The sequence below is a fragment of the Arachis stenosperma genome, chromosome 6 (genome assembly GCF_014773155.1).
Source record: "Arachis stenosperma cultivar V10309 chromosome 6, arast.V10309.gnm1.PFL2, whole genome shotgun sequence".
NCBI lineage: Eukaryota > Viridiplantae > Streptophyta > Magnoliopsida > Fabales > Fabaceae > Arachis > Arachis stenosperma.
Genome location: NC_080382.1, coordinates 125,728,197 through 125,741,837, shown reverse-complemented (window position 1 = coordinate 125,741,837; position 13,641 = coordinate 125,728,197).

The following is a 13,641-nucleotide window of genomic DNA, read 5'->3' as shown; positions in this document are numbered from 1 at the left end:
AAAAACGTACGGATACTCCAACTCATAAAAGAGACTTTCGTCTCCATCTAAACGGAGGAATAAGGGGGTAAGAACTTGGGAGTTCTTAGTAAGGTCGGAGTTGGTAGTTAAGTTCATTATTGCTTTGTTGTTTATCATACAAACAATATATAAGCAGAGAATATGGAAAACAATAAAGTACAAAAAACAATAGACAAACAGAAAGTACAAAAAACATCACACATAAGACAAACACAGAAAAACACACATACATTCAGATAGAATACATAACAAAAAAATATGTGCAAACAAGTATGATGCATGTCTAGTCCTAGTACAAGTCATGAGCTCATGTGTTAGATTCTATCCGCTCTCAACATAACCTAGCGCACCTGGCCAGATATGGCATTTTCAGAACTAAGTAGAATTACACACATTATAGCAATACTTCTATAAGCGACTTTGCCTTACAAGAACAACACTCTAGCTGAGTATGCACGTCATACCTCTATAAGCGACTTTTCCTTACAGGAACAACACTCTGGCTAAGTATGTCTACAAAGCGAATCAACCCACAATCAGTGCCTCTGAAGCATGAATTTTGTAGCAAAATACAGGTGCCTGGTGCCCAACACTTGGCACCTAGCGACCAGGTTTTTAAATAACAGGGCACCAAACGCCCATGAAATTTGCATGGTTGGGCGCCCAGCACCCAAGGAGTCTCAAAGGGAGGGCACAACGCCCATGAAGTTTCACAAGAAGGGCGCCCAGCACCCAAAGATTTCCAAAGAGAGGGCGCCATCCACACTTTAACCACCAAAATACGTCAAAAATGTCACGTAAACATTCAGTTTCAAACCTTAGACAATCAACCATCAACCAAGCATCAAAACACACTCAATTCATAATTAATTCACCAAATCTTACCTCTTTGTTTTAGCTTACAAAAATCGATTTTCTCTCGGTAATTTCTAGTTTGCCTCCTTCCTAGTTTCAAATCAGAGACAACTTTCAACCCAAAATATGCATGGTAACCGAATCTTTATCACAATTTCTATGGTTGTGAAGAGAAAAAAAAGACAAATATTTTAATGGGTTTAGAATCTTTGTTGGAGTTCTAGAACCAAAGAACCGAACCTTACAAACTTAAAGGTTATGGCATTTTCAATTTTTCTCTCTCATTCTTCTTCTCGATGTCATGTACGAAGAAAAAGAAATGAAGCAGGAGGTGGCTCTCAAGATCATATAAGAAGAAAGGAAAACAAATAGGAGGTGGCTGAAATCAATAATGGTCAAATCCCGAGGGTGGTTAGTCACCCGACTTAATTAATAAAATATCACTAAGGAGATAATGACTAAAGCTAGATGTATTAAATCACTAGTAATTATACTCCTAAAGTAAATATATGAGCTATTAGCATAAATGATACTAGTAACATGATTAACTTTAAAATAAGAGATCTATGATGATATATTAGCATAGCTAAGTTCATCGAAGAGTGTTGGCATTAATCCATGTCGGGTAGGTTTTGAGCCCAGTTATTATATTATTAAACTCATCTCCAGTTTAACTAAAACAGGTATAATAATATTACTATTTTTGTTCTCTCAAGATTCGGGTCCAGCTCGTTGAAACGACTCTAACCGCGAAAATCAGAATTTCAAAATTCCTAGTCAAAGTGGCTCAAAAGCATAATCTCCTCTAGTTTAGGAACTAATGACATGGTGAGGTGCTTGCTTTCCTGAATTTTTGGAAAAGTTTTGTTTTGTCAAAAAATGGGCCATTACAACGACGATTGAGGTTGATGGCTAAACGAGTTGCGACAACTATGAACCTGCAAAAAATTTATACTACTTTAAATATTAAGGCATGAGAACTATGGTTGATAGTGGAGGCTATTGCTCACTTTAGTGAAGACAGTTGGAGAGAGCCTGCGAGAGTATTAGACTGAAGCTTTGAGGGTTAAGCGAGGGGGAGAGAGAGAGATTGAAGTAAGGATTGAGGGCAGAGGTAGAGAGGGAGGGATTAGATATTGAAAAAGAGCGATAAAAGAATGACAATATGACTGCTGGGACTTGGAATGATGAATAGGAAGCGAAAAAATAAACTTAGGGTTATAATTCTTTGTTTGATTGTGAAAAATCCAACAGTAATATACTTAACTGATCTGACGAATTTTACTTGAGAAATGGACGTGGGCATTTGATCTCCCTTATCTCTTTATTTTGAGCATTATGTTTATTTTTTATTAAGAGATTTCCATTCAAAATTGTTAGATATCTCAAAAATACTTTCAAGTTAATCTGAAGCCTATTAAGACCTCAGAATTCTTTCACGTAAATTTGGATATCTCAAAAATTTTTTTTAAAGATATCATTAGTTGTTCATTAAAACAACTCTTATACCTCAGAAAATTTTGTTTTACTCAATAATATTAGAAGTTGTTTTAATCGACAAATAACGAATCTCTTAAACTATTTGCTAATATATTTCGCTACATATAAATCCAAAGACTTGATAAGTATTTATACTTTATAAATTTCAAAAAAATATCTAAGCATAATCTGACTCTCTATTCTCGTGTATTTTTTTTTACGGATTTTAACTAATAAATGATAATAATAGTATACCAGAAATATTTTAGATTTATTGACGAATTGTAAGAACTATATTAGTCAATGAGTTATATGTTTAGTTGAGGTAGGACTTAAGACAAATACAAATTCAGAAGAAAGTTGTAGAGAAAGTGAAGAAGAGAAATTTAAAATAATTATGCAATTGTTGAATCTAATGGTGATGAAATTGAGGATAAAGATGTTGGTATAAATGGTGAAATATGTAGTACCTCTAATCCAATGGGTAGTTGACATCCGTTTTGAGTAATGAAATCATTTTTTATCAGTTGTGTTACAAGCTCGACCCAAATAGGGAAAAAAGTTCTTGAAGAAGCTTATGCACAATTGATAATTTTCTTCGACATTGTCTTCAAGGATATCGATCATCTTAAAGACAACCTCAAACAAAACCTGTGACTATATAAGAAGGCTAACAAATTCAGCTACATCTAACAACGTATATAAGACACCTATTCTACATAAACACAAATAACTCCTTACAATTTAACTACAAATATAATTATTCAAAATTCTATAAATCCCAATAATCATTCCTATTTGATGCCAATTGTTCTTATTTGTTTTTGTATTTGAAATTTTTGTTCACCCTGTAAATAACTTCAATATTATGAAATAAATATTCCATGTATTTTGTCTTGTTCTTTAGGAACCTTTGCTCCCAACTTGTTTCATCCTTTACCATTAATTCAGTCCACTATTCTTTTATAGTCCACAATCAGTTTTATATCTTCCTCTCTTCGTATCAAACTCCCCAATCAAGAATTGAACCGCTTATTGTTGCCTTTAAGTAAAGCTTTCCCTCTTGTTTTTTTCAATTGCAATATTGCCTATGAAGCATTCAAGTTCACTTGTAGAATTTGTTACATATCTTTCCACGATATACATATTTATCTCTATTTTATACATCACACATTGCCATCACACCTACTTTTTTTCTCTCCAACATCAGTATTAACAACTCTATGTAATTATCCTTTTCCTTTCTCACACTCCATTGTAAAATTAGATTCCGAACCTGTTTCTAAGAGAAATTCCAAGGAATTAACTTATTTTCAAAAATCACCCAATTTTCACATATCCAAACAATCTATATAATACCAAAGAAGTAAATTATCCGGTCATGTTTTTTTCATTTCAGACACACATTGATTCATCCAACCCTTAAACAAAGTTCTAATATCCTTAGATCCCACCCAACACACTTTTCTCTAACATAGAGTCATCATTACAGTTTAGATACATACTTATAATGTAAGAAGAGGTGATTCACCGTTTTTGATTTGTCACCACATTGTACACAAATCTCTTCACCTTGATTTATGATTCTCCTTCTCATGAGCACATCTTTGGTGTTTAGCGATCCCAAGATCATAAACCATGCTAGCATTTCTACTTTTGGTGGAACAATACCTTACCAAACATTATCAAAATCATTTTCATTGTTGGCTCTCCATATGTCTTTTTCATAAAAATGGTCATAAAATTTTTTGTTGTATATTTTCCATCCTCTCCAAATGTTCGTGCCAAGCAATATCTATAACTTTCCAACAAATATTATAGAGACACACTTTCCAACAAATATTATAACTCTATTAATTGTATTTTTTCTCTCTCAAAAAATTTCTTTTGTCATTAGAGGTTCTAAACCCAAGATGTTCCATCCACACACCACAATCATAGATTCAATGATTTTTTAGATTTGATAGACTAGACAGTCTAGGATATCTTGCTTATAATACTTTATCTCCTACCCGTACATCCTTCCAGAATTTGGCCCTCTTACCATCACCCACACACATATTCCATCCTTCTCCATTTATTTCAAAAAAAAAATCACTTTTATTTGCAATGTTAACAATATCCTTCTATGATCATGTCGCACTTTTACATAGGGCTGCACATAGATCGGATAATATCTGCATATCCGCGGTAATTATCTGCATCCGATTCGAATTTTACAGATATTATCCGATCCGCAGAGCCATCGGATTGGATCGGATCCGTTCCGCACTATGGTAGGATCAGATTGTGGATTTGGCAGTGATATCCGTAGATCTGATCAGCAAATTCGCATATCCGCACATCACATATAAATAGCATAGTTTAAGAAAATAAACCCTAATGTGATATGAATTTTAGTGGTGTTGTTTTATGAATTTTATGATATCTTGTTTTTTATTTTTTATGTTGTACTTCGACTTAGAATAATTAAACTTAAATATTGTGTCATTATTTTTTTGTTATTCAAGAGAAATTTTGTTGATAATATTTTAGAATTAAATATGCCTAAACAAGTGAAAAATGATTTTTTTTTTTGTAAAAACAACCAAATGAAATTTGAAAATATTTTTTTTAATTATGCGGATATACCCGATATCCGATCCGATCTGCATACTTGTGGATCGGATCGAATCCGGCATGAAAAATTGCAGATATCGTATCCGATCTGATGAGTGTAGTGCGGATCGGAGAGAATTTTAGGCTATATCCGATCTGATCCGTGTGCAGCCCTACTTTTATATTCAAGCTCAACCACATGTGAATTCATCTCAACATCATAACATGAATCCACCACCTTTTTTCACAAGAGCTCATTCTCGTCATCGAATCTCCACCACCATTTAAACAACAATGCTGCATTTGTCATTGCTATATCTCCAACGCCCTAGCCATCATGCTCTCTTGGCTTTTATATCATGCTCTATTTGATTGTCAACACTAGTTTCTTATCACCCTTAATCCCCCAAAAGCATTTAGATTGCATTGATATTATCTTCTTCTCCACTTCCTTCGGCATCTTAAACAAATCCAAGAAGTACATAGGTAGGCTATTAATTACAGACTTAATTACAAATATCCTCCCTATCAAAGATAGGAGACTTACTTTTCAATTACTCAACTTTCTTTCAATCTTATCTAGTAGCGGCTCCCATGTGCTTACCCTCCTTGGGCTTGCCCAAAGCGGAATACCAAGGTAGGAAATAGGTAGATTTCCTACCTTGCACCTCATTGCTTCTTTCATTCTCAAAATTGCTTGTTCCTCACAGTTCACTGGGATGATAAAATGATTTGTTGAAATATATCTCCAATCCAGACATCATGCCAAAATATTTTAAAATCCTCTTATAACTTTGCAGCAACTTCAGATTTGGTGGATAAAACAGAATCATGTTGTCTGTAGATTATAGATGAGTTAACGACACTTTTTTTTCTCTCCTCAAGTCCTTTTACCATTTGTGCCTCATACGCACAGTTAATAAGCTTATTTAATACTTCCGCAACTAACATAAATAGGAATGGATATATCGAATAGGCCCCTCTTCACCCCTCTTCATATTAAATGGTTTGGTAGGGAATCCATTTATCAAAACTGACATTGTCGCCATTACAAACAAGCCTTGTATCCACCTCCTCCATACTACCCCAAAATCCATTATATCCAGTACATGATTAAAGAACTTCCACCTTACTGAGTCATACACCTTTTTGAAAATTAAGCTTTACAACCACCCTCTGCTTCCTTTGTCTTTTTTAGCCATGCAACAATAAGCTATTAGAGCACTATCCAAAATTATCGCTGCTGAACAAAAGCTATCTGCACTTCTCCCACTAATCCCCCCATAAATGGTCTCATCCTAACCACCAACACTTTTGTTATTACCTTATATACATTACTCATCATGTTAATCGACCTCAGATCTTTTATTTCTCTCTAACCTCCCGATTTTACTGTTAATGCCACCCATGTGGTATTTACCTCTTTCGATATCCTCCTCTCTATGAAAAAATTTTTGACCATCTGTGTGAACTCTTCTCCTATAGTATCCCAAGTCTTCTTTATGAATCCCAAATCCTAACCATCAAATCCGAGGACTCTTGTTGACTCGCATAATCATACTGTCTTTTTTTATCTCTTCATCACTAGAATCTTAGAGTATATAAATAAGAACATTCTTTTTTTTTCAATTTTATATTTTTACTACAAGTAATTCGTTGAATACCGTCAGAATTAGCATTGGCTTTAACGACAGATTTATTGACGGTTTTGGTGTGGAATCGTCAGGTCAAATTACTACCAATGAATTTTCGTTTCCGACGGTAATGTCGTCAGTAACCACTCACGGGAAAATTGAGAAAATAGGTGCAAAATATAGCGTGAGGTTTACCGCCAATTAGTGGAATGCTGCATTTTGATGAGCAGCAATGCATTATCGTTGGATTTATCCGCCGGTAAATCCGATGGTAACGAGCCCTAAAATTCAAAGCGCGAACCCTCTCCCCTTCATTTTGAAATCTCCTCTCTCTTTAACCTCTCTTTTCCCACTCTCTCTCTCTCTAACCCTCTTCTGTCGCTGCTTTCACTCGTTCTCATCGAAACCAGCTTGTTCCTCTTCTCTCCTCCATTAGCCACGACTCCTTTCTCTCTCTGTTCGTGTCTCACCGTCGCTGTCCAGCACTGTCGTGACGCTCCACCAACAACAGCTGTCGCTGTCATTGCATCTCCCTCCCCTGAGTTCTTCCTCTATTCAAAGCTCAGGTTCCATGGTCACTCTTTTTCTTTGTTTAAGTTGATTTAGGATTTAGTTATATGTTAATTTAGGATTTAAGATTTGGTAATCATATGCTAAGTTAGAATTTAGGATTAAGTTAATTTTTAATTTAGGATTTAGGATTTGGTTATCATATGCTAATTTAGGATTTAGGATTAAGTTAATCTAGGATTTAGGATTTAGAATTTTCTTATCATATGCTAATTGCATGCCTTAGAAGAATGGAATGTTAATTAGAGTGGAGACTTCAAGTTTAGCATTGGGTAGGTTTAGGCCATTAAAAATAAATTCCCTTGTTAAAGCCTAAATAATTAATAATTAGCATTTTCTATGTGACTATATCAAACATTATTTCAGCTATTAAGTTTAATTTACTTGCTTATGATATTTGAAGATATAAAATTAATATTATACAAATTGTATTAATTATACATTGTACCTAAATCATCATATGTTGTCTGTGTGCTAGTACTTGTGTCTTGCAATTTATGTAATGTAATAACTTCTATGAATGAATGAGAATGTAAGAGATTAATTCTAATTGAATATTCATTATATTAATCTATATGAATGCATAGGAATTATGAAACTATTATAAATAAATATGAAGCAATATATTATGAAGTCATTATTACAAAATAAATCTCATGATGATTGGATGAACATGTATAACAATTATTTGTTGAAATTTCTGAGCATAACTCAAACAAAAATGTTGCCTTTTTAATATATAAACAAGTCAATATATTCTGCTGAAAATGTTATAAATTTAATTGAGTTTTGACTTATGTTGTGCATTGAGATAAGTTGGATTTGTGAAAACCGTAAAGGTGGATATATGTCTAATTTTAGAGGAGGTTATGTCAATTTTTTTAAATAATATAAAAATATTGAAGGATTTGTGTTGTATATATATATTGATTAGTGTTAATAATATATTCTTTTGCAGACATGACAATAGGTAGCAGAAGTAGAACGAGTGGGTCTTGTAGTCGTGATAGAGGGAGGGTTTCTACCAAATCCCCAGGGACTGCTCAATCATTATCTTCTACCCCAACTACCCCGTCGATCCCTATGACATCACAGGCAGGTTCATCAGACCAACAGTTCATCATGGTCTCGAATCCAAATTACGTGGTTCCTTCTGCTACGCACCCTACAGCTCCAGCGAAAGAGTCTGCGGTGAGTGATTCCTCTAATGCGTCCTAACCAGATGCCCTTCCACCACCGCTCGTCATATGAATAAGAATTTGGCCCGATGGCATGCAAGCGTGAGTACATACTATTTTAATGTCTTTTATCTGTAATCTATTTTGAATTTGTTAAGTTTTATGTATTTTTATATGATTGCTAATCTTAAGATTTTCATTGATAGGTTTGAACTAAACAATAATGCATGTACACAAGAGATTTCCAATATGATTAAGTCCATGTACGACAATCCATGGCCTAGCTACACGAAGATTCTTGCTAAGACCAGAGAGCGATGGTTTCAGAAGTGGGCAGTAAGAACCCAATGTTGTTGAATTAACTGTATTTTAACTGTATTTTATTTTGACTAAATAATGTTGTTGAATTACTTTATGCAAGTGAAATTTATCTGGGATAAGAAACATGATATCTTGATCAGAAAGATCTACGACCACCGGGTAGCTAAGCAACTTCAGCAATGATGCAGGACAACTGCCGAGAGCACGACCACCTAATAATTTGGCTCCGTCCAGATCTTAAGAAGGAACTAGATGTCTATTTTAGTACTGATGAGAGGTTCAAGCACTGTCGTTTGACGAACAGAGCTAACAGGGCTTCGCTGAGATCGTTGAAGTGTATTGGTGGGTCGGAGATTTCCATGAAGACGAAGAGCAGGCTGGTATGTAATTTATTTGCTAATCTTTGTTAATTACTACTTGAATTAATTTTTACTTGATTTATTATATTAGTTGGTTTTAATATGTGTAGTCTAAGTCGTTGGATCGTAAGGTGACATTGGCGGAGATCTTCAAGTATACCAATAAGGAGAGATTTGCTATTGAGCGATCTGCGACTCATTATGTGAGTTTCAATTAATTCTAATTTTGAAATTTATTTAGTTTAAAGTTAATTAACTATCATCCTAATCATAACGTTGTTACACAGGAGGACTACAAGCAGAGATTGGAGGCTGCGACCCAGCAATATCAGTCGCCTAGTGGGACGACTCCGACTCCGACTCCAAAGCCTTGGTGGTAGATCTTGATAGGGTTTGGCACGAGACCACCTCTGAGCTCTACAAGAATCACATCTTCAGGTTGGGATCGTTCTTTGCCAGTGGCCTCCACAACTCAGCATTGGCGGCTTCATCTGCCTCTACTTCTACCACCAGCCCTGCTGATCTCGAGGAAGTTGTCGACTTGAGGGAGGAGATGCAGAAGCTCACATAGGAGCTTCACCAACAAGCTCAGCAGTCTGAGAAGAGGTACAATGAGCTTCTTGCACGCGTGGGAGACATCGTTGCCTACAGCTCGGACCTGACGGAGAAGCTGAAGCGGCTAGAGCATTTGTGAGAGCAGATGTTTTTTGTTGTTTTATCTCTTCCATAAGGGAACTTGGAAGAGCAATTTCAATAGGAACTCTGATGAAGGTAAACAAGAAATGAGTAAATGTTGAATGTTTAGAATAGAAAAATAAATTGGAAATCTGCACTAAGTGAAATATATTGATTAGAATAGGATAGTAAATTGGACTCAAATGAACATCAATTAATTTAAGAAATGAAGCGAAATTAGTTGAGATTTGAACAAGCAAACATCAATCATTTTCTGGATAATGAATCTCAATTAAATTAAGTAATGAACCGAAATTACTTCACATTTGAACAAGCAGTGATGAAGACTCAATCATCAACTAAAACACATCAAATTCATTTTCTCTAGATTCAAATGAATCTCAATTAAATTAAGTAATGAACCGAAATTATTTCACATTTCAACAAACAATCATAAAGACTCAATCATAAAAAAAACACATACAAATAAACTAAGAAATCTTACATATCCAGAGATTGAGACTAAATTTCTTCTCGAACCACAAGGATTTGTTCTTGAGGATCAGGAGTTGGGCTACTGATAATTAAAGAAAAATTTCGTGTCAATAATTAAACAAAAATTATTACCTAAATTTAAAATACTAACATAAGTATTTCAACTTACATAGTTAGATTTTGTAAACACAGTTTTTCCTTTTTTGATGTCATTTTTCCTTCTAAAAATTGTAACCAGGGAATCAGGGATATTTTTTCTAATAAAAAAGATATGAAATTAAAATCATCAACCAAGATATTCTAAATAAAAGCAGAAAAAGTAAATAAATGTTAAGAGGAATTACTTGGTATTGTTTGATGCATTTACAGACCGTGACAAGCTCGTATGTGTTTGTAACAAAGGTTTACTTTCACTTCCCAAATTTACTGTCGGCAGTTTAGGCAGAAAAATAAATATTATTCAGTAAAACTAAAGAAATTACATGAGGTTTTAGGAAAAGTTAGTAGATAAAGAATAAGAACTTTATATAAGAAACTGAATTTTACGTCTACGATAAATCATATTGCGCGTCCGTCGAATCATGGTCATCTGGAGCAATATTTGTTTTTTCAGCATCGTCATTTTTTCTCTTCATTCTTTTTTCTTTTTGTTTCTCCTCCACTTCTTCACTTCTGACAAATCATACAAAAAATTTTGATTTTAAAATCAGGATGAACCTTAATTAAAAAATAAATGAACCGAAATTATTATATGATTTGAACATACAATCCATGTTCGAAAACAAGGAGAGAATTAAGCGGTCAATTGAAGCATAGGTATATAACTAACCTAACAAGCACACATGAATATTTTCAACAAATCCAAGTGAAACTAAACCAAATAAACCTCAAATAAACCTATATATGAACCGAAATTGTCAATACTTATGCACATCATTAGGTGAACCTTAATTAATTCACAAATAAACCAAAATTATTTCAGATTTGAACAAGCAGTAAAAAAGACTCAATCAATAAAAACAAAATATATATTTATAACAAAAAAATATTCACTTCTGAATCTTACTCGTCTTCAGATTCAGTTTTGCTTTCCGAATCCATCTGAATAATCTTCCTTTTTTTGCTTTGTTTTTTCGCTACTATTTGTGGTTGTTTTCTCTTCTTTGGTGGTGTTTTCTCGATTTCTTCTTTTTCTTTGCAACACATATAAAAATTTTTTGTTAAAATAACAATATAAAACTTTTAAATAAATAGATAATTTTCGATAAGTGATGGTGAGAAGTATACTCAGATTCAGAAAAAGTTTCTTCTTCCGAAGACAAATGCAAGATGACAAGTTTTTTTTCTTTCTTCTTCTTTTCCTTCATTCCCCTTTCTTTTCTTCTATCTCTCCCTCCCTCAATTTCGCTCTTTTCACCATTCCCTAAAATAGAAACTTATTTAGTTAGCACAATAAATTAGAAGCATCTAAACCGAAATTTGAAGGGAAATGATTTTTTTTTATTTACCATTTTATTATTTGTTTCAAAGGCAATCTGGTCCACTAGTCTCCTCCGCGTTCAGTACGCCACCCATGGTGGCCCGGGAGTGTCATCTGCTTCTGGATCAGGAAACTTTGTTTCATGGAAATAGATTAACATTAACACAAAGACGTAGCCATTAACTGAAAGTTTGGTTTCTGCTCTCTATGCTTTGATCCCCTTGATTAGGAACCTCAGCACATGAGACGCCTAATTCCATTGTCGGACTATATCCACATGAAGGGCAGGAGGCTTATGGATCGGAGAGACTATGCTTACTGTTGTCGGCAACAAGAAGCATTTCTGGACGAAGACGACGATAGACGTCTTGAATTTCAGCAAGTTCTCCCCTCCTTCAATACTCATATCAATTACATATTTTGTCAAAGATGTCAAAGTCGCACCTTTGAAGCTGTCAACAATCTCCTTCTACTGCTCATTCAAATTGCTGTATTCAACTTTTTCAGGAAAATAATCTCCTACAATATTTTATTATAAACAAATCAGTCAAAAAGGCTCAATTCATTTTCTGTATCCAAATGAACCTGAAATAAACTAAGGAATGAATCGAAATTACTTAAGGAATGAAATTTTTTGTCAATACCGAATGAATGAACCGAAATATTTTAATATAAACAAATTAATATAAAAATATAAAAAAGATCAAAAAGAAAAAATACAAATGTAAAAGATGCAAAGTATAATACCGCCAAAATTTATGCCCAACGCATCTCTTATCTTGACAGGGGTTATGTAAATTTTGCCATAGCGAGTGTCCAAGCATCCATGATGGAGATCAAAGCAATGAATTAATTCCTTCAAGAGCTTGTGAGAGACATTCAATTCTGGGATATGTCCTAGTGTACCGAATCCCATTTCTTCAACAATAGTTTTTTTTCTACACTCAATTCGGTGAACATCCTAGCTATTGATCTTGTTGAGCATCTCAAATTATGAATTTTCTGCAAGAATTTGAAATATTATGTTATGATATATTTATAATACAAAAATAGAGTTGATTTAATGTGTATATGCTTACATTATAATGCGATTTTTTCTTTTATTAGATGGTCATCTTTTTCATTTTTGTTGTAAGGAACAAAAAATTTGGTCAATACTTAATAGGTGAACTTTACTCAATTCACAAATGAACCGAATTTGGTTCAAATTTGAACAAAAATTAACGAAACAACCTTAAATGAACAAGTTCAGCAAATTCAAGCGAAATCAAACCAAATGAACGTAAATTAAACTAAGAAATAAACCTAAATTTCTTAAGGAATAACAAATTAGGTCAATACTTAACAATAGCATCAAGTAAACCTCACTCAATGCATAAATGAACTGAATTTGGTTCATATTTGAACAAAAAGTCATAAAGAGTCATTCAGCAAGAAAAATACATTAAATTCATTAATTTAACTGCAGCATCAAGTGAACCTCAGTTAATTCACAAATAAATCGAATTTGGTTTAGATTTGAACAAAAAACTAACCAAACAACACCACATGAACAAGTTCACCAAATTCAAGCGAAATCAAACCAAATGAACGTAAATTAAACTAAGAAATGAACTTAAATTTCTTAAGGAATAACATATTTGGTCAATGCTTAAGTGAACCTAACTCAATTTACAAATAAACCGAATTTGAATAATATTTCATAAACATTCAATCAGTAAAAAAATACATTTTAATTCATTTCTGCATACAAATGAACTCAATTAAACTAAGAGATGAATTGAATTATTTATCAGAACCAATAAATTAACAACATAGTTTCATTCGATGCCCTAGTTACGGAAAAAAATAAGAAAAAATGGAATCAGAAAAATTCATTCTACTAAATGAACGAACTCGATCAACTAAACCTTAAATCAAACTAGAAGAAACACGAGATTTGCGAGAAATTAACTGAACATAATAACAATAGTTTT